General features: G+C 41.2%; 1 protein-coding gene across 1 annotated transcript in view; it reads right to left on the bottom strand.

Moving 5' to 3' along the window:
• LOC109936741 (collagenase 3) overlaps positions 1-22,878 on the bottom strand; it is a 57,031-nt gene that overhangs the window by 27,207 nt on the left and 6,946 nt on the right. The gene's annotated exons all lie outside the window — the stretch shown is intronic.

Raw genomic sequence — 22,878 nt, 5'->3', positions numbered from 1 at the left:
CTTAGCATTTTAATGAGGAGATGACTGAGGCCAAGGGCAATGTGAATACCTTGTAAACAACCTACTCTGGGTGAGCAACATCAATCAATACCCATCAACGAGGATGGCTTGGCAGCACCATTACTGACCCAGCTCGGTGAGTCCTAAAGGATATAACTGCAACATGGGGTCTGTGGTAGCTGGTAGGAAACAACAAGAGGGCCACATCTTCATCAATCTGCCTATTGCAGATTCATCTGTCCATGACAGTATCGATAAGAGAGATCACCGCACTGTCCTTGTTGAGACGAAGTCCTGTCTTCATATTGAGTGGTATACATGGATTTAAGTAAGGCATTTGATAAGGTTCCCCATGGTAGGCTCATGCACAAGGTAAGGAGGCATGGGATAGGAGGAAATGTGGCAGATTGGATTCAGAATTGGCTGACCGTTAGAAGACAAAGGGTGGTAGTGGACGGAAAATATTCAACATGGTGCTCTGTTACGAGTGGTGTACCACAAGGATCAGTTCTGGGTCTGCTTCTATTTGTGATTTTTGTAAATGATTTGGATGAAGGAGTGGAAGGGTGAATTAGTAAGTTCACGGACGATACGAAGATGGGTTGAGTTGTGGACAGTGCGGAGGGCTGTTCTAGGTTACAAAGGGACATTGATAGAATGCAGAGCTGGGCTGAGAAGTGGCAGATGGAGTTTAACCCTGAAAAGAGTGAGGTGATTCATTTTAGAAGGACAAATTTGAAAGCAGAATACAGGGTTAACGGAAAGATTCTGGGCAGTGTGGAGGAGCAGGGGGATCTTGGAGTTCATGTCCACAGTTCCCTGAAAGCTGCCACCCAGGTGAATAGAGTTGTTAAGAAGGCATATGGTGTGTTAGCTTTCATTAATAGAGGGATTGAGTTCAAGAGCCGTGAAATTATGCTCCAGCTATACAAAAGCCTGGTTCGGCCACATCTGGAGTATTGTGTCCAGTTCTGGTCGCCTCATTACAGGAAAGATGTGGAAGCTTTGGAAAAGGTGCAGAGGAGATTTACCAGGATGTTGCCTGGAATGAAGGGAAGGTCTTACGAGGAAAGGTTGAGAGAGCTAGTGCTTTTCTCTTTAGAACGACGAAGGATGTGAGGTGACTTGATAGAGGTGTACAAAATGATCAGAGGTATAGACAGAGTGGACAGCCAGAAACTTTTTCCTAGGGTGGAGGTAGGTATTATGAGGGGGCATAGTTTTAAAGTGAGTGGAGGTAGATATAGGGAAGACGTCAGAGGTAGGTTCTTTACTCAGAAAGTGGTAGGGGCGTGGAATGCATTGCCGGAGAGTGTAGTGGAGTCGGCCTCATTCGGGGCATTTAAGCAGCTATTAGATAGGCAAATGGATGATAGTATAAGGTAGGGGTGGAGGTTAGATAGACCTTAGATTTAGGGTGAAAGTTCAGCACAACATCGTGGGCCGAAGGGCCTGTACTGTGCTGTACTGTTCTATGTTCTATATGTTCTAAGACCTTCCATCATGCTGTAAGGTATGATCACTTTGCTAAATGGGATGGATTTTGATTTAGCAACTCAAGACTGGTCATCCATGAGGCGCTGTAGGCCATTGGGAGAAGTAGAATTGTACTAAAATACAACCTGTAAACTCATGGTTCAGTGTATCCCCCACTCTACCTTTGGCATCGTCATGGGATCAGATCTGGTTTAATGGAGAGTGCAGGAGGGCATACCAGGGGCAGCACCAGGCATACCTGAAAATGAGGCATCAATTTGGCAAAGGTACAAAACAGGACCACTTGCATGTCGAACTACATAAACTGGAAGTGATAGACAGAGCTAAGCCATTCTACAACGAAGAATCAGATCATTTGTTTAATAAAGTTTTCCAGAACTGCTTCCAATGTATTTACATTCTGCCTTAAATGAGGCAAACAATCCTGCCAGATCACTCCAGATGTGACATTGCCCCTACTCTGTACAAGTGAAGCACAATTTACCTACTTTTGTATTCAGTTTCCCTCGGAATGAACAATAACGTTTGATTAATTTTTGTAATTCTTGCTGTAGCTGCAAACTAACCTCTGCAATTCATAAACTATGAAACCCACGTTCCTCTGCACCTCAGAGCTCTGAAATCTCTCTTTATTTAGATAATGTCCCTTTTTATATTCTTCCTGCCAAAATGAACAACTTGCTCATATTATACTCACATTCTCAGAAATTTGACCATTCTCTTCATCTGTCTGTCCTTTACTACCAGTGGATCTATTCTCCATACCATCCTCTGATATAGATCTTGCATTGAACCTGTTTTCTCAACACTTGCGCATTCTGATCACAATATCATATTGACGTCTTGCAAAATGCCCTGAAAAGATTCAAATTCTGTTCACCAGATCTATCATATTCCCTACTCATTGAGTACATGTGACAATAAAGGTTAATCCTAATTCTAAGTCTTTTCATGGATCTATCATACACTGGAACCTCATAAACCTAGCACAAGTTGTTCAATTTACAATTTACTGTGAAAAAGTGAGCATGTAAATGTTTTGTTTTCCCTTATTTATTCACAGGATGAGGGCATTGCTGACTAGTCCAGCATTTATTGCCCATCCCTAATTGCCCAGAGGGCAGTTAGGAGTCAACCACATTGCTGTGGGTCTGCAGTCACATGTAGGCCAGACCAGGTAAGGATGGCAGTTTCCTTCCCTAACAGATGTTAGTGAAAACCAGATGGCTTTTTCCCCAACAATCGATGAATGGATTCATGGTTATCATTAGATTCTTAATTCCAGACATTTATTGAATTCAAATTACCGCATCTGCCAATGGCAGGATTCCACCCTGGTCCCTGAACATTATCTGGATCTCAGGATTTAACAGTCCAGTGATAATGTCCCACTAGGTCATCACCTTTGCTCCACTGATGGCCGGAGCAAAAATAATTTCAACCTAATATTGTACAAAATTGATCCTGTCTCAACTTCATGAATTTCAGACCCACATTTAAAATCGCTGAATAATTAACCATTGGTCTGTCCTTCAAAAGTTGCATTCTTAAAGGTTGGGTTATGTTTGCAAAATGTGGCAGCAAACTATTTACTTTGCTTCAATACCCGGCAGAATTGGATTCATGCCATTAAAATGCGTTAAGAATATAGAAGATAGAACAGTGCAGCTACAGTATAGGCCCTTCGGCCCACCATATTGAGCCGACCTATTATCCTACCCCAAGATCAAACTACCCTGCATACCCTACAGTTTACTATCATCCATATGCCTATCCAAGAGTCGTTTAAATGTCCCAAATGTATCTGACTCCACTACCACTGCTGGCAGCACATTCCACGCACCCAACACTCTCTGTGTAAAGAACCTACCTCTGCCATCTCCCCTATATCTTCCTCCAATCACCTTAAAATTATGCCCCCTCATGACAATCATTTCCACTCAAGGAAAAAGTCTCTGGGTATCCATTCTATCTATGCCTCTCATCACCTTGTAAACCTCTATCAAGTCACCTCTCATCCTTCTTCGCTCCAAAGAGAAAAGCCCTAGCTCCCTCAACTTTTCCTCATAAGACGTACCCTCCACTCCAGGCAGCATCCTGGTAAATCTCCTCTGCACCCTCTCTAAAGCTTCCACGTCCTTCCTATAATGAGGTAACCCAAACTGAACACAATATTCCAAGTGTGGTCTAACCAGAGTTTTATAGAGATGCAGCATAACCTCACAGCTCTTAAACTCAATTCCCCTGCCAATGAAAGCCAACACACCATACGCCTTCTTTACAACTCTATCAACTTGGGTAGCAACTTTGAGGGACCAATGAACATGGACCCCAAGATCCTTCTGTTACTCCACACTGCCAAGAATCCTGCTATTAACCATGTATTCTGCATTCAAATTTGACCTTCCAAAATGAATCACTTCACACTTTTCTGGGTTGAATTCCATCTGCCACTTCTTTGCCCAGCTCTGCATCCTGTCAATGTCCCGTTGCAACCTACAACAGCCCTCCATGCTGTCCACAACTCCACCAACTTTCGTGTCAACGGCAAACTTACTAACCCACCCTTCCACTAACTCATCCAAATCATTTAAGATCACAAAGAGCAGAGGTCCCAAAACAGATCCCTGCGGAACACCACTGGTCACCAAGCTCCAGGCTGAGTACTTTCCATCTACTATCACTCTCTGTCTTCTATTGGACAGCCAATTTTGTAACCAGACAGCCAAATTTCCCTGAATCCCGTGCCTCCTTACTTTCTGAATGACCCTACCTTGGGGAACCTTATCAAATTCCTTGCTAAAATCCATATACACCACATCTACTGCTCGATCTTCAATGTGTTTTGCCACATCCTCAAAGAATTCAATAAGGCTCGTAAGGCATGACCTGCCCCTCACAAAGCCATGCTGACTATTTCTAATCAAACTGTACTTTTCCAAATAATCATTAATACTATCTCTCAGAATCCTCTCCAATAATTTGCCCACCACAGAAGTAAGACTGATCGGTCTGTAATTCCCAGGATTATCCCTATTCCCTTTCTTGAACAAGGGAATGACGTTTGCCACCCTCCAATCATCTGGTACTACTCCAGGGGACAGTGAGGACACAAAGATCATCACCAAAGGCACAGCAATCTCTTCCCTTGCTTCCCATAATAACCTTGGGTATATCCCCTCTGGCCCAGGGGACTTATCTATCCTCATGTTTTTCAAAATTTCTAGCACATCCTCCTTCCTAACATCAACCTGTTCGAGCATGTCAGCCTGTTTCACACTGTCCTCACAAACGTCAAGGTCCCTCTCACTGGTGAATACTGAAGCAAAGTATTCATTAAGGACCTCCCCTACCTCTTCCAACTCCACGCACAAGTTCCCTCCACTATCCCTGATCGGCCCTACCCTCACTCTGGCCATCCTCTTGTTCCTCACATAAGAATAAAATGCCTTGGGGTTTTCCTTAATCCTACCCACCAAGGCTTTTTCATACCCCCTTCTCGCTGTCCGAAGTCCATTCTTCAGTTCCTTCCTGGCTACCTTGCAGCTCTCTAGAGCCCTGTCCGATTCTTGCTTCCTCAGCCTTAAGTACACTTCCATCTTCCTCTTGACTGGATGTTCCACATGTCTTGTCATCCAAGGTTCCTTCACCTGATCATCCCTTCTTTGCCTCAGTGGGACAAACCTATTCAGCACTTGTAGCAAGTGCTCCCTAAACAACCTCCACATTTCTGTCATGCATTTCCCTGAGAACATCTGTTCCCAATTTATGCTCCGCAGTTCTTGCCTAATAGCATTGTAATTCCCCTTCCCCAATTAAATACTTTCCCATACCGCCTGCTCCTATCCCTCTCCATGACTATAGTAAAAGTCAGGGAGTTGTGATCACTATCACCAAAATGCTCTCCCACCGAGATATCTGACACCTGACCTGGTTCGCTGCCAAGCACCAAATCCAATACGGCCTCCCCTCTAGTCAGCCTATCTACATATCCAGTCAGAAATCCTTCCTGGACACACCTGACAAAATCTGCTCCATCCAAACTATTTGCACTTAGGAGGTTCCAGTCGATATTGGGGAAGTTGAAGTCACCCATGACAACAACCCTGTTACTTCTGCACCTTTCCAAAATCTGCCTTCCAATCTGTTCTTCAACATCTCTGTTGCTATTGGAGGGGCCTATGTAAAACTCCCAATAACGTGACTGATCCTTTCCTGTTTCTGACTTCCACCCATACTGGCTCAGTGGACAAACCCTCCTCGATGACCATTGTTGTTGCCATTGTCTTCCGTACTATTTTGCTCCCAACACGGTGACAATGGGAACTTACAGTATCAATGTGCAGAAGACAAGAAAATCACTTGGGTCGTAAAAGTATTGCATGAATCACTGAGCATGGTAAGTTTATGAGGGGATATCAAATACAATTAGGACAACAATTAAGGTATTATGTTTGCGCCTATCGTCACCCATGGACCCAGAAGGTCAAACACTAGCTATGTTAGAGGAGAATTGCTATGGCTAACGATGAGGCTGCAAAAGCCTTCCCCTACTATTCCATACTGCTGTCCAAAATTTATCTGCATCGTCTTCTCGATTCAGGGCAGTTCTTTAGAAATTACCCTCTCAGTGCTGATTCTGTAATTATGAGCAATCACATCCCAGAAACACATGAGAGTCATCCAGATTCACAAAATTAGCAGAACACCCAAAACAATTTGTGGCTCGCTGTCAGTACTTCATGTGGAGAGCAATATTCTATCCATGCTTGCCTGGGGATGCAATGATTCAAATCACACATTCCCACATTTCTCTTTTCACGGTTAGAGAGGAAATCATTCAAATTACTGGTAGACACTTTGTCCATCTCACCACTGAGCTGATTCAGCACAAGGAGGAAATACAGACAGTAGGAAAATGGTGAATGGTGTACCAATACTGGTAAGGAGAGGTGAAAAAATTACAGCACAAAAAAGCACCAGATAATTGTTTCAAATCGTACAGTAGTGAGACCTGCTAGGAAGGAATATTAAGTTGAATACAATATTGTACAGTTTTTTTTTTGACAGCTGCTTTTGAAAGCTGTTGCCACTTTACCTGCTAAAGAATCTTTTCAGTACTAGAGTGCACAGTGCAATCATGCTGACCTGGATTTTACAGAGAAGGTATGAGTGAGACTATAAGTTCTTAAAGTGTTCATTGGACAGGGGATGAAACTGCAGCAATTATGTGACAGACACCAGTGAAACACACTAAAAAAGACACAGTCAGTAATCGTCTGTTCCAATGTAGGCACTTTTTAAAAGACAGAGAGTCATTCAGTACAGAAACAGACCCTTCAGTCCAACCAGTCCATGCCGACCACAATCCCAAATTGTACTCGTCCCACTTGCCAGATCCTGACCTTTATCCTTCCAAAGCATTCCCATTCATGTACTTATCCAAATGTCTGTTAAATGTAACTGTGCCCACATACACCACTTCCTCAGGAAGTTCATTCCACACGCAAACCACCCTCTGTGTAAGCAATTTGATGCTCATGCCTTTTTAAAATCTCTCTCCTCTCACTTTAAAAATGTGCCCCCTAGTCTTAGAATCCCCCATCCTAGGGAAAAGACATCTATCATTAACCCCATCAATACACTTCATGATTTTATAAACCTCTATAAGGTCATCATTCAACTTCCTATGCTCCAATGAAAAAAGTCCCAGATCCAACCTTTCCTTATGACTCAACTTTTTATAACTTTATAACCTTCCATACCTAGCAACACCCTGGTAAATCTTTTCTTAACCTTCTCTAGCTTAATCAATACAATCCTTCCTACAACCGAGCAACTATAACTGTAAACTGTATTCCAGAAGAAGCCTCACCAACGTCCAGTACAACCTCAATATGATGTCCCAACTCCTATATTCAGAAAATTGATCAATGAAGGCAAGTGTGCCAAACTCCTTTTTAACTACCCTGTCTATATGTGACACAAACTTCAAAGAATTATGTACCTGAACATCTCTGCTAAATGAAGAGTTTTCACTTAGAGTGAGTGGGTTTGAGATCAGGTGGAGGTTAAAAGCACTGAAATGGGAAACTCCGCAGGAAACCAGCTCCCATCCCGCTCCCAAGTACCCCTTCCATATCTCACTGTAACACATTACACTGCAGAGGGTAAGATCCTCAGGTTACTCAGTTTCACCTCCTGACATGACTCACTTTCAATGCAAGCACGCTGACATTGGTTTTGGACTTTAATGTGGTTTCCTAGGTTCCCTGGAACTCTCCGGTGAAAGCAAGGTGACACTTGAGGGAGGTAAAACAAAGACAGGTGAAAATTCCTGTGAGAGCCAATATCACCCACTGGCTTCCTTGGCCTGCTGTGCACTTGACTTTAGTTCAGCACACAGGGCAGCAACCTACTCCCGCTCCTCACCAATCTGTCCTCCATGGGAATGACAGGATGAATGAAGAACTCAGTCTGCAGCAGGCAATATCCATAATACAGAATGAACAAGCTGATAATCACATTCCTCTGGCAATAGAAGTGTCTCAGGAGGCTCAGACTTTCATGTCAAATGGTGTGGATGCTCGCAGCAGCTGTAAGAAGACTGGTGGCCAATCTTTATCATTGGCTAAATCATAATCACCCTCAATATCTTTGATCAGGAACCTTCCAGGGTTTCCTGCAGACATTTACAGGATTCAACATTTGGCAGTTCAAAGTGGACTATTGCCATGTTTGCCAGGACAGCAATTATTTCATCTTTTAAACAAACTTCCAATGCTGCCTTCATTAACACAGTTTTCAATGACATTATCTGAGTTTTTCTCAGTCGATGTACCTTGGCATCAATTTTTTCAAAAAACAAAATACATTTCAACTCCTTCTTTGCTGAATTCAGTTACTAGATTTTCCTTACCAAATCAAAACTGTCACTAAGTTTCTTTGCAAACCACCCAAACAAAATTGTTCAATTGTTCCTGACCAGACTTTATAAACAACAGATCTTGGACACCAAGTTTACAGCTTGAACAAAAATTAACAATTATTTTATTAAGAATGTAACTTTAGCAGAACACAACTAAACAACAAGGCAATTTAATTAATATCTATGATGTAAGTCCAATCTTTTTAAATATAAACCCCCATTCACACTTTGGCAGGCAAATAGAAACAGTTAAAGGATAAACTAATGAATTGTAAGTTGCCAGTTTAATAATTGTTTCAATGATGAATACCAGGCCTTCATGAAATCCTTGAATGATGTATCTTATTGCAGGTAGACAGGGCTGTATATCCTGTTTCCACAGACCTCGAGAGGCTTTTACTTATTTTTTTCAGACTTGGGTTATTATTCTAAGAACTTCCAACAAGTCACTAACTGGACAACAACTAAAGAGAGCAAAACCAAAAACACACCCCAGTCACAGAAGCTTCTAAAACAAAACTACATCCTGCCCAAAAACCTAATCACAGCCAGGTCACTTTTTGTCTTCTCACTCTTTTTTTACTTTCTCTGCAGTTAGCTGGCAAGCACTGGTTCTCCCTTGATTGTTCAATTCAACATCCAACCAGCTGTTAGTCCCTGAGAAGAGCAACATCTTGGTGTCATAACATCTGCACTGCTCTTAGAGCAGTAATTAACCTCATTATCTTTCCAGGCCAGTTCCCAAAAGCAAACATCTGTCTTTTGCTCTCTCCTCTTTCTTTTTAAAAGAAGCTGCTTTTCAAAGTTTAATTCTCAACTGTAACTCATAGACCAAACCAAATATGAGAAAAATTAAAGAAGAGTATTGATGGTCTCAACATAATCCATTCGCCTTGCAATAAGTGACAATATTCCATTTGCCTTCCTAATCATTGCTGCATTTCCTAATATGTTGTGATTTATGTAGTAAAACATCCAGATGCCTAAATACCTTAAGGTTCTGTAAGCTCTTCCCATTTAAATATATGCTGCTTTGCTATTTTTCCTGCTGAATTTCACATTTTCCTACATTATACTCAATTTGCCAAATTTTGCCAACTCACTTAATCCATCTATAATCCCTTTTTGAACTCTGAATGTCCCCTTTAAAAAATTACCTTTTTGCCTATCGTTATATCATCATCAGATTTGTCAAACACACATATGATCCCTTAATCAAGTAATTGGCATAAATTGTAAATTGTTAACACCCTAGCACTGACATTTGAGGTACACCACACATTACATCTTGCCAACTGGAAATGATCTAATCAAGTCTATTGTCTGTTTACTGGTAGCCAGCTGATCTCCCTGTTTCCATGTTAATACCACAAACAGCCACAACTAATAAATAGGTTCAAAAGTTGTTTAATTTCTCTGAACCTTTCCTCCTAAAACAAACTCAAGCAAACAACATTCCATATTCGAACAGCAGATGCAGCTTCTGAAGTGGGATCTTGTGCTTCTTTCCCCCATTAGTACAGAATCCCCTAACTTTGTGTTTGTACCTTTCTGCACCTTTCTCAAACTTTTCAATGCCATTGCTGCAAAATCTGGGTGCATAGCTCCTTTCTTTATACTTCAGGTACCACTTTAGCAAGAGGATATCTGCACCAAACACAGACACATGTGTGTTTTGTTTTGAGAAGGTCATCATTACAGACATTATGAAATGTGCAGTGAGAGTAGATTGTGACATCAGTCAGGCTTTAATGCTGACTGATACCAATGGAGACATTCTCAACTTCTGCATCACAGCTAATGCTCCAGCTTAACCTCACAATGCTCCATGTGTATACAGCAACATGAAGGATATTGCCCATCAGTCCTATTTAACATGATCATCAACAAAATTGTCCCATACTGTCCAGTGATCTGCAGGCTACGTGCATTAACCATGGAAAATGTGGGGTTACAGGGATAGGATGAGGCCTGGGTCTGGGTAGGATGCAATTTGGAAGCTTGGTGGGCAAAATGGCCTCTTTCCACACTGTAGGGATTCTATGATTCAATACAGCAAAAAAAAGTCTCTGAATATCTTGAATCTTTGAAAGGCTTCCTGTAAAGGTAGTGAAAGCAAAGTCTTTGAATATTTTTCAGGCAGAGGTGAACAGACTCTTGGTAAACTAGGGGCTGGATTATTATCAGGGGCTTGGGAATCTCAATTTGAGACAACAATCAGATCAGCTGTGATTTTATTAAATGGCAGAACAGGCTCGAGGGGCTGAATAGCTTAGTCCTGCTCCAAGTTCACATGGAGTCATAGTGTTGTGATCCCAGCTGATGTTTTACTGGAAAAGGCAGATCCCAGACTGAAATCTGGCTTGATAGTTTTTTTTTATTTAATGAGATGGTGTTCCACTGAAACACAAGCACTCAATGCTAAAGATTTAGTTTAACGATAAAAGAGAAGTTTATCATGCAAAGGAAAAGAGAATAGAATAAATCAAGTTATTTATATATAACACAATTGGAAAGATTTTGAAACATGGTAAAATTACAAAGCTCATCTATCCCAGGAACATCATTTTACACCAATCCAACACCAGGGAGAGTCACTGCTGTTTCACATCTATAGATTAATTGATTCTTTCAATTCCCAAACTTAAAAACTTGGTAGTTTCTTCCTTGATCAGTCATGCAACTGAACTTAGACTTTCTGAACTTCAAAAACTCCCTTGAAGTTTCTAACTAAACATTTCTGGTCTGGACCTTTAAAATTAAAACCCTTTCACTGAGTTAACCTATTTATGAACAATTCTAAACTATATCCTTTCTTCAAGAGAAACTACTTTACACAGCTAACTTCCACCAGGAAAATTATGAACTGGAAATTAAAGCTTTCTAAACTATAGATATTTCCCATAAGCAAAAGAGAAAATGATATCAAGTTCCCTCTAAACTGAAAGCAAACTAATTCTTCTCAATGTGTACTCGACACACTCACAAACTCTCCCCATGCAAACATATTTCAAATGTCACCACAGGGTCTCCCTCTCTCATAGTGGTTCTGAAAAAAGAGTCATGCTTTCAGTAATACTGACAAGTTAATCATTAAACCCTGTCAAACACACAAACGAAAATCTATGTGCCACTTGGCCAAAATCCAAAATATGCATTAATAACATACAGTACATCACAGTGGTATTACTTAAGCAGAGAATGGCCGCAAATTTTGAGATGCAGAGGGAACTAGATATATAGGTGCACCAGTCAAAAAAGGTTGGAATCCATGAATAGCCAATAATTCAGAAGGCTAATGGAATGCTATCCTTTATCACAAAGGAATTGAACATAAAAATAACAATGTTGTGTTTCAGTTTTCAAGAAGATTTATGACAATGATGCCTACAATGATTGGATTATCATGTGAGGAAAAGCTAAACAAACTATGTCATTACCACTTGAGTTTAAACAATAGGGCTGTATGCATTTTGCTATGTTATCCCTTAAAACCCACAAAATTACATTGTGGGTAATGTGGTGTTGAAAGTCCAACAGACAATTATTCCAGTTCACTAATATATGCAAATGTTACATTCACAGGCACAATGTCTGTGCTAAAATTAAGCTCTCAAGTTTTAGAGTAGATTTGTAGCTCAGGTTGTGGAGATTGGTTGGCTCACTGAGCTGGTTTGTTGTTCCGCAGGTGAATAGGAGGCTGCACTGATGATGTTACCCAGCAGGGTAATGAAACGTCTGCGGAACAACGATCCAGCTTGGCGAGCCAACCAACCATATAAAATTAAGCTATTGGATTACAAAGAGTAGCATGATTCCATCAGCATGTCATGCTTCAAGTTACCTAAGTTAAGATGAAGTCTGAGATCTTTACACCATAAGCTCAAATAATATGATACAGTGATTGTATCACGAGCATGACTCTGAAGGTGCACTGGTATTCTAATTGTACTGGCATATACAACATGAGGGGTGATTTGATTGAGGAATGTAAGATCCTAAATAATCTTGACAAGGTCTACATGGAAAGGATGCTTCCTGTTATGGGTGAGTGCAGAACTAGGGACACTGTTTAGAAATTAGGGATCACCCTTTTAGGACAGAGATGTGGAGAATTTTCTTCATACAGAACATTATTTGACTTCAGAACCCTATTATGTAATGGAATTACTGCTTCATCTCCTCAGCTACTGTAAAATTTGTTATCCCAGTAGGAATAACTTTAAAATATGAACTGTAATCTTTGGAATCTTCCAGAAATAACTTCCTTCTAAAATAGAATCTGAAAGACTGCTAAGATTTCTGCTTAGGGACAGGTGCAATTTCTACATAGACCCAGAAATATCTCAAATCTCCAGAAAGTTCTTCATTAGTTGACCATGGGCAGCATGCCTTCACTCAAAAGGAAACCCAAGAAGGAGGGCATCTTTGAAAGTCATAACTGCTTTTATCTGTAGACTTACCCAAAACTGAAGTACAGACTTTATGACTCCAAGTTTGAAACTCTACATTTCAGTTCATCATAAGGTGGTGTGAATTACCTATCAATTTCCCCATTTTATTGCAATCATTTCAGATTTCTAAATCCTTAAAGGCGGACAATTGAAATATTAATCAGAGTGGGTCACCTGACCGAAAGTGTCTACAATTAACGAACTTTATTCTGCAAGAGCCAGGGAGAAGGCCATCAGTTTGCAAGAGTCAGCACGAAAGAGGGTAACAATGTGTACTCCTTTTAAAGCAGGGGCTGTAACACTTCCAGATCTTCCTGTCCGTTCTTGTTCAAGTCCACCAGCAGAGAAAACTCATGTGAAACTACAAGCATTGAACTTTGTGACCTGTTGAAAACCCATCTCCTTTCTGACACTGCTCTTGCATTGGCTTCTTCTTACAAAACATGCGATTCTACAGAATTGGATTCCTGAAAGGGAAATCATGTTTGACAAACTTGTTCAAGGTTTTTGAGAATGTTACTTACAGCATAGACAAAAGGGGAACCAGTGGACATAGTGTATTTGGATTTTCAGTAGGTTTCAGGAAATTAGTGTGCATTGATTGAGAATATACTGGTATGGATTGCCAATTGGTGAACACCTGCTCAGCAATAACCTGCTCAGTGATGCCCAGTTTGGGTTCCATCAGGGCCAATCAGCTCCTGACCTCATTACAGCCTTGGGGAAAACATGGACAAAAGAGCTGAATTCCAGAGAGGAGGTGAGAGTGACAGCCCTTGATATCAAGGCTGCATTCAACTGGTTGTGGCATCAAGGAGTCCTAGCAAAACTGGAATCAGTGGGTATCAGGGGGCAAATTCTCCAGTGGTTGGAGTCATACCTAAGAAATGGTCGTGATTGTTGGATGTCAATTATCTTAGCTCCAGGAGATTCCTGCAGGAGTTCCTCAGGGTAGTGTCCTAGGCCCAACCATCTTCAGCTGCTACACTCCATCATAAGGTCAGAAGTGGGCATGTTCGCCAATGATTGCAAAATATTCAGCATCATTCACAATTCCTCAGATACTGAAGCAGTCCATCTCCAGTGCAATAAGATCAGGACAATATCCAGGCTTGGGCTGACAAGTGGCAATTAACTCATGCGCCACACAAATGCCAGGCTATGACCATCACCAATAAGAAACAATCTAACCACCACCCCCTTGACATTATGGTGTTACCATCGCTGAATCCCACACTAACAACATCCTGGGGGTTATCTTTGACCAGAAACTCAACTGGACTCATCACATTAACACAGTGGCTACAAAAGCAGGTCAGAGCCTAGGAATACTGTGCCAGTAACTCACCTCCTGACTCCTCAAAGCCTGCCCACCATCTCCAAGGCACAAGTCAAGAGTGTGATGGAATACTCTCCAGTTGCCTGGATGGGTGCAGCCCCAACAACACTCAAGAAGCTTGACACCATCCAGGACAAAGCAGCCGCTTGATTGGCATTACATCCGCAAGCATCAGCATCCTCTACCACCGGCGCTCAGTAGCAGCTGTGTGTACTATCTACAGGATGCACTGCAGAAATTCACCAAAGATCCTCAGGCAGCACCTTCCAAACCCACGACCATTTCCATCTAGAAGGACAAGGGCAATAGATACACGGGAACACCACCAGCTTCAAGTTCCCCTCCAAGCCATTCACCATCCTGACTTGGAAATATATCATCATTCCTTCACCATCGCTGGATCAAAATCCTGGAATTCTCTCCGTAATGGCATTATGGGTCAACCCACAGCAGGAGGGCTGCAGCGATTCGAGAAGGCAGCTCACCACCACCTTCTCAAGGACACCTAGGGATGGGCAAGAAATGCTGGCCAGCCAGCGACACCCACATCCCACAAATGAATAAATTTAAAAAACACATAGGAAGCACAGAGTTGGAATAAGTGGACCATTCTCTGATTGGCAGGATGTCAATAATGTGGTCCTGCAAAGTCAGTCCTAGGTCCAGAACTATTCACAGCCCACAGACATAATTTGAATGCAGGGACATATTCTAATATTTCCAAATTTGTTGATGACATCAAACTGGGTGGGAAAATACATTTTGAGGAGGGTATGAAGAGACGTTAAGTGTATTTGGATAAACTAAACAAATGGGCTGGTGGAATATAATATATATTATTATGAAACTATCCACTTTGGTAGAGAAATGAAAACTGAAAGATGGAATATTTCTCAAATGATAAGAGATTGGGAAGTGAACGTGTCCAGTGGAATCTGGGTGTCCTTTTACATAAACGCATAAGATTATAATACCATAATACATAGGAGCAGAAATTAGGCCATTCAGCCCATACAGCCTGCTCTGCCATTTAATCATGGCTGATAAGATTCTCAATCCCATTCTCCCACCTTCTCCCCATAACCCTTGATCCCCTTGACAATGAAGAAACTGTCTAACTCCATCTTAAATATACTCAATGACCTGGCCTCCACAGCCTACTGTGGCAGTGAGTTCCATAGATTCACCACTCACTGGCTGAAGTAGCTTCTCCTTTATTTCCGTTCTAAAAGGTCTTCCCTTTACTCTAAGGCTATGGTCTCGGGTCCTAGTCTCTCCTGCCAATGGAAACATCTTCCAAACATCCACCCTGCCCAGGCCATTCAGTATTCTGTAAGTTTCAATTAGGTTCCCCCTCATCCTTCTAAACTCCATCCAGTATAGGCTCAGAGTCCTCAAACGTTCCTCATATGTTAAGCATTTCAATCTTGGGATCATGCTCATTAATATCCTCTGGACCTGCTCCAGGGCCAGTACATCCTTCCTGAGGCATTGGGCCCAAAATTGTGAAGAATGAGATTTCTGAATACTTGGAAATGCATTACAAAATAGGACAAAGTCAGCGTGGTTTCCTCAAGGGGAGGTTATGCCTGACAAAGCCATTAGAAATCTTTGAGGAGGTAACAAGCAGGTTAAAGCAAGAAGGGCCAGTGGATGTTATCTACCTGGACTTCCAGAATGCCTTTGACAAGGTGCCGCATAGGAGGCTGCTGAGTAAGATAAGGGCCCATGGTGTTAGAGGCAAGGTGTTAGCGTGGATAGAAGATTGGCTGTCTGGCAAAAAGCAGAGAGTGGGAATAAAAGGGTCTTTCTCAGGATGGCAGGCGGTGACAAGTAGTGTTCCACAAGGGTCAGTGCTGGGACCACAACTTTTCACTTTATACATTAATGATTGAGATGAAGGAGCTGAGGGCATTCTCGCTAAGTTTACAGATGATAGAAAGATAGGTGGAGGGACTTCCCTGTTTTTATACTTTGGTCCACTCGAAATAAATGCCAACATTGTATTGGTCTTCCTAACTATCAACTCAACCTGCAGGTTAACTTTAAGAGAGAATCCCGGGCTAGGACTCTCAAGTCTTTCTGCACTTCAGATTTCTGAATTTTCTCCCTGTTTAGGAAATAGTCTTCGCCTCTGTTCTTCCTACCAAAGTGCATGACCTCACACTTTCCCACGTTATACTCCATCTGCCACTCCTTTGCCCACTCTCCTAACCTGTCTAAATCCTTCTGCAGCCTCCCCACCTCCTCAATACTACCTATCCCTCCACCTATCTTTCTATGATCATGCCCTCAGCTCCTTTATCTCGATCTTTGGGGTGCAGTCAATCCGGCTCAGGCGATTTATCCACCTTCAGACCTTTCAGTTTTTCTAGCACCTTCTCCTTGGTGATGACCACCATATTTTCTGACTCTCTCTTGAATTTTTGGGATATTCCTCATGTCTTCCACCTTGAAGACTGATGCCAAGTACTTGTTCAGTTCCTCTGCCATTTCCTTGTTCCCCATTACTACTTCTCCAGTAGCCCAATGTCCACCTTTGCCTCTCTTTTGCCCTTTTACATATCTAAAGAAACTCATAAAAGCTAGAATTCAGGTACAACTAGCAATCAGGAAAGCAAATGGCATTTATTTTAAGGATATTTGAATATAGAAGTAAATATATATTTTGAGGTTGTATAAAGCCTTGGCTATACCTTACTTGGAACGTTGTGTACAGTTTTAATCTCCTTAACTAAGGACAGACATACTTGTCACCAGATTAATCTCTGAAATGGCCAAACTGTTTTGTGAGGAGACACTAAAGAAACTGGGTCTGTATTCCCTTGAGTTTTGAAGACCACAAGGTGACCTCGTTGAAATTAACAAATTTCTTACAACCCATGACATTTACAGTTGTGCATAGGGTTTTCATTGGCAATGAGCCAACAACCAGGGAACATCATTTCAACATAATGGGTAGGAAATTTTAGATGGAGCCAAGGAGGAAAATTTCCTACCTCAGAGGAGAGTGAAACATTGGCATTCTCAATCCAGTAGGGCTGTGACACTTCAATCATTGAGCATGTTCAACTCAGAAATCAATAGGAATCTCAAAATTAATAACTAAGCTAATCATTCTTCAGTTAAAGAGACTGAAACTGCGCACAGTGTTCCATGTGAGATGTACGCAAAGCGTTATACAACTTCAACAGGATATATAGTTAAGGGATATGGAGATAGTGAGGAAAGTGATGTTCTGATAGGTCAGCTATGAGCTAAATGAATAGTGGTGCAGACTCGATGGACTGAATGGCCTACAGTTGATTCTATGTTTCTAAGTGCTTTTCTGTCTCATATAAATTGTTTGATGAAGCCCATCCCCCTGCACATAGTGTAGGACATTAGCACAGGTGTAATTCTAAAAAAGATTATCATTTCCAAAGCAGGTTCTCCTGAATTTCAGTCTAGAAACATATGTTTTAAAATGTAAAGATAACTCAATTCTAGAAAACTATTGTCCTTCTTCACTGCTGCATCCAGCTCTATATCTTCATAGAATTCCACTCTTGTTTATTAAAGAACAGTAACATATTCAACCATTAATAACAACCAGGAAATCCCTCTCCAGATGTTCATACACAGCATCAATCCATGCAGATACCTTTGGCCAAAATGGTTTAATTAAAGTCAATTTAACCTCAGGCAGCTTTGGAGGTTCCCTCCAGAAAAAGAAACCCTAATGAATAACAGCATTTATTAGAATTTATTAAAAGTAGCCACCAATGAATCATATCCTGAGCATCAACCACTGCCTTGGGTGTTATTATAATTAGATATTCTGTGGCACAATATTGTAGATTATTTTCCAAGTAACGTATTTTTATAAATACATCACAGTGCAAAAATTATTCCCTCTCTTAGCCTTATTTAATAGCCTGAGCTTATCCAGCCTCTCTTCATGGCTAAAATGCTCTATCTCAGGCGACATCCTGGTGAATCTCCTTTTTGTAGCCTCTCCAGTGCAATCACATCTTTTATCTAGCTTGGCAGCCAGAACTGCACACAGTGGCCTAAACTAACATCTCCGACATGATCTCCCTGGTCTTATCATTTATGCCACTACCAGGAGAGGTGAGCATCCCATATGCTGCCTTATTTCCCCTATTAACCTGTCTTGCCACCATCAGGGATCTATGGATAAGTGCCCCAAGATTCCTCTGTTCCTCTGAGCTTCCTAGTGTAGTGCCATTCATTGAGTACTCCTTTGTCTTGTGCTTTCTTCCAAAGTGCATCACCTCTCATTGGTCAGACTTCATTATTGAAGTCTTTTGAAGATAGCTGCCTGCAATATGTGTGCCTCATGGTAGAAGTCACATGACTACAGCAGACCCAGAAGACATTAGTACATCATTACATTTGCCTCCTGTGAAAGCAAAAACACATCAGAGGCAGAGAAAATGCAAGCAGAGGAAATCAAGTCAGCACCTCATCCAAAACTCAAGTCCAATGGTGTCCTATCCTACTCACAACAGGACATTCAGAGCATAGACCAGCCTTAGCAGATACCTACATACACAGCACAATCCTGTCAACTACCACAGATAACAAACAGAGAAACATAGAAGATAGGAGCAGGAGGAGGCCATTTGACCCTTCGAGCTTGCTGCCCTATTCTTCACGATCATGGCTGATTATCCAACTCACTAGCCTAATCCTGCTTTCTCCCCATAACCTTTGATCCCATTCACCCCAAGTGCTATATCTAGTCGCCTCTTGAATACATTCAATGTTTTGGCATCAACTACTTCCTGTGGTAATGAATTCCACAGGCTCACCGCTCTTTGGGTGAAGAAATGTCTCCTCATCTCTGTCCTAAATTGTCTACCCCGAATCCTCATACTGTGACCCCTGGTTGTGGACACACCCACCATCGGGAACATCCTCCCGGCATCTACCCTGTCCAGTCCTGTTAGAATTTTATAAGTCTCTGTGAGATCCCTCCTCATTCGTCTAAACTCTAGCGAAAACAATCCGAACTAAATCAATCTCTCCTCATACGTCAGACCGGCCATCCCTGGAATCAGCCTGGTAAACCTTTGCCGCACTTCCTCAAGAGCAAGAGCTTCCTTCCTCAGAAAAGGAGACCAAAACTGCACACAATATTCCAGGTGTGGTCTCACCATGGCCCTGTATAACTGCAACAACACATTCCTGCTCCTGTACTTGAAACCTCTCGCAATGAAGGCCAACATACCATTTACCTTCTTTACCACCTGCTGTAGCTGCATGCTTACCTTCAGCAACTGGTGCACAGGGACACCCAGGTCCCACTGCACACTCCCCTCTCCCAATATACAGCCATTCAGCTAGTAATCTGCCTTCTTATTTTTGATTCCAAAGTGACTAACCTCACATTTAAACAAATTATACCATATCTGCCATTGATTTGCTCACTCACCCAACCTGTCGAAATCATGCTGAAGGATCTCTGTATCCTCGTCACAGTTCATCCTCCCACACAACTTGGTATCATCCACAAACTTTGAGATGTCACACTTTGACCCTCATCCAAATCATTAATATATATTGTGAATAGCTGGGATCCCAGCACTGATCCCTGTGGCACCCCACTAGTTACTGCCTGCCAATTTGAAAAGGACCCATTAATTCCTACTCTTTGTTTCCTCTCTGCCAACCAGTTTTCTATTCATCTCAATACACTTCCCTCGTTCCCATGTGCTTTAATCTTGTACAATAATCTCTTATGTAGGACTTTGTCAATCACTTTCTGAAAGTCCAAATATACCACAACGACTGGCTCCCCCTTGTCAACCGTATTTGTTACATCTTCATAGAATTCCAACAGATTTGTCAAGCATGATTTCCCCTTCATAAATGCATGCTGACTCTGTCTGATTGCTAAAGATATTAATTTAGTCACACACTGGAGCTTTAGACTTCGAGGTAAAGAGGCTGTATTCGTGATATCACGGGGAGCAAATGCTAACGAAAGGTCAGATCCGTAGTCTCCGCAGAATACAGAAATAGAATAGTTTTTATACAGGAAGAGGCGACTTACAAGCACGTACACATTATCACATCCTCTTAAGGCAGGCCATCTGTCATAATCTCATAACTTGTGATTGCTGAGCTGTTACTGTTAAGAGGAATAATTTAAATGCGAGGCAACATTGCACAACATGGTCTAGCATTTTCTGCAGTCTTGCAACAATTTGTCATTTGTATCTTACTTGACATATTTTCCCATCATTCCAGCCTCTAATTCTAAACTTTAGCTACATTCTGTTTTTATGCTTTAATTATTCTTCCACATTGATCCTGCCACTGCTTTCTAAATGCTCCACTATAAAATCCTTGATAATGGATTCAAGAATTTTCTCCACTACCAATGTTAGGCTCACTGGTCTATAATTTCATGTTTTCTCTCTACCTCCCTTTTTGAATATTGGAGTGACTTTACCACCCTCCAATCTGTAGAGACTGTTCCAGAGTCTATAGAATCCTGGAAGATGATCACCAGTGCATCCACTATTTCTAGAGCCACTTACTTAAGTATTCTGGGATGTAGGTTATCAGGCCCTGGGGATTTATCTGCCTTCAATCCCATCAATTTTCCCAGCACTGTTTCTTGACTAATATTGATCCCCCTCAATTCTCCCCCCCTCACTAAATCTTGCATTCTCCAACAATTCTGGTGTCTGATTTGTGTCCTCTTTTGTGAAGACAGAACCAAAGTATGTATTCAGTTCCTCAGCCATTTCTTTGTCCTGATTATACATTCCCCCGTTTCTGTCTGTAGGGGACCTACATTTGTCTTTACCAATCTCTTTATCTTCATGTACCTATAGAAACTCTTAGTGTCAGTCTTTATGTTCCCCGCAAGCTTACTTTCATACCATATTTTCCCCTTCTTAATCAATCCTTTGGTCCTTCTTTGCTGAATTCTAAACTGCTCCCAATCCTCAGACACATTATTTTTCTTGGCCACCCCACCTTTGCCTCAAAGAGTCAACAAGGTGATATCAGTGTCAGTTCAGGGGGCTTGTGCGATCTGACAAATGCAACAACAATGTTTCAGGGGCACTTACTAAAACCCACATCAAAGGAAGAATGTGCTGGCATTAGAGGGGGTCCAATGAAGGTTTACAAGAATGATCCCAGGGATGAAGGATTTATCATATGAAGAGCAGTTGAGGACTCTGGGCCCATACTCGATGGAATTTAGAAGGATGAGGGGGGAATCTCAGTGAAATTTACAGGATATTGAGAGGCCTGGATAGAGTGAATGTGGAGAAGATGTTTTCACTATGTAGGAGAGACTAGGACCCAAGGGCACAGCCTCAGAATGAAAAGATGAATCTTTAGAACTGAGATGAGGACGAATTCCTTCAGCCAGATGGTGGTGAATCTCTGGAACTTATTGCCAGATCATTGAGTGTATTTAAGGCAGAGAGATAGATAGGTTGATGATTGGTAAGGAAATCAAGGGTTACAGGAAGAAAGCAGGAGAATGATGTTGAGAAACGTATCAGCCATGATCAAATGGTGCAGCAGACATGATGGGCTGAATGGCCTAATTCTGCTGTTCTATCTTATGGTTTCATGGTACTAGGTCCTGAAGGCCCTAATTTGAGTCTAATGATTTGAACAGAAGGTTGAACATATTCTGAAATAGCTTCACATTTATTCACTTTTAAAACATCTTCTTGTACAAAACTGAGGTGTGGTGTGACACAAACCAAGTAGGATTCATCAGCAAATTAATTTCATGCCATTTAATTTTGTTTATGACATATTTACTCATGAAACCACTTTTCATAACCAAAGAGGCTTTGCGGCACATTATTCAAGAATATGCACAATAACATAATTAAATATTTAATAAAAAATACTTCTGTCTCATCACCATGGATGTTCTGCATATACACCAGGAATGCAGCATAAATATCAAAACATAAAATATTTTAAAATATTTTGTAAATTAAATCTGTTGTATAGAAATATAATAAATAACATGTAGAAATGACTAACATAGAACATTAAAATTAAATTATTTCAAACAGTACATCCATTTATAATAATTGAAATTGTTATTTTATCTAGAATCATTAAAAAATATACTTTGAGGTTTTTCTTATATCTGTTGAATATGGATTAGTAGTTACTGAAAGTCTAGCAAATCATGGTTTTTGCTGATGTGATATTCGAACAGTTAAACACAGGGAAGGTCACCTTGGCTAGGCGTCTGTCTAACAGCCCACCCAATGGTTAATTCTGCGAATCTGAAGCACTCGCTGCTCTCTGATGTTGAACAGGAACTGAGTAGATCCATGGAAGAAATAAACATATCCTGCAAGATGGAATAGAAAACAAATATCTCTTAGTTCTACCCAAATACTGAAGCAAACATTAGGAATAAAATAAATGGCTCCAGTCTAGAGTTCAGAGTCTAAATTCAACTCAAACCGATTGTATGAAATTCTTTCCCCTTCAGAAATCCCATATAATTATGAAGTCAAATTGTCACAATCTTTGCATCATCTCTGATGGATGTATGGCACAATCATTGGCAAGAAACATTGAGACCAATTTTGACCCACTTGACGATCCAGCAGATGTTCACCTGCACATCTGCCAATGTGGTATACTGCATCCGC

This window comes from Rhincodon typus, chromosome 6 (assembly GCF_021869965.1).
Source record: "Rhincodon typus isolate 14 chromosome 6, sRhiTyp1.1, whole genome shotgun sequence".
In the NCBI taxonomy this organism is placed as follows: Eukaryota; Metazoa; Chordata; class Chondrichthyes; order Orectolobiformes; family Rhincodontidae; genus Rhincodon; species Rhincodon typus.
This window is presented reverse-complemented; position numbering and strand designations above follow the sequence as displayed.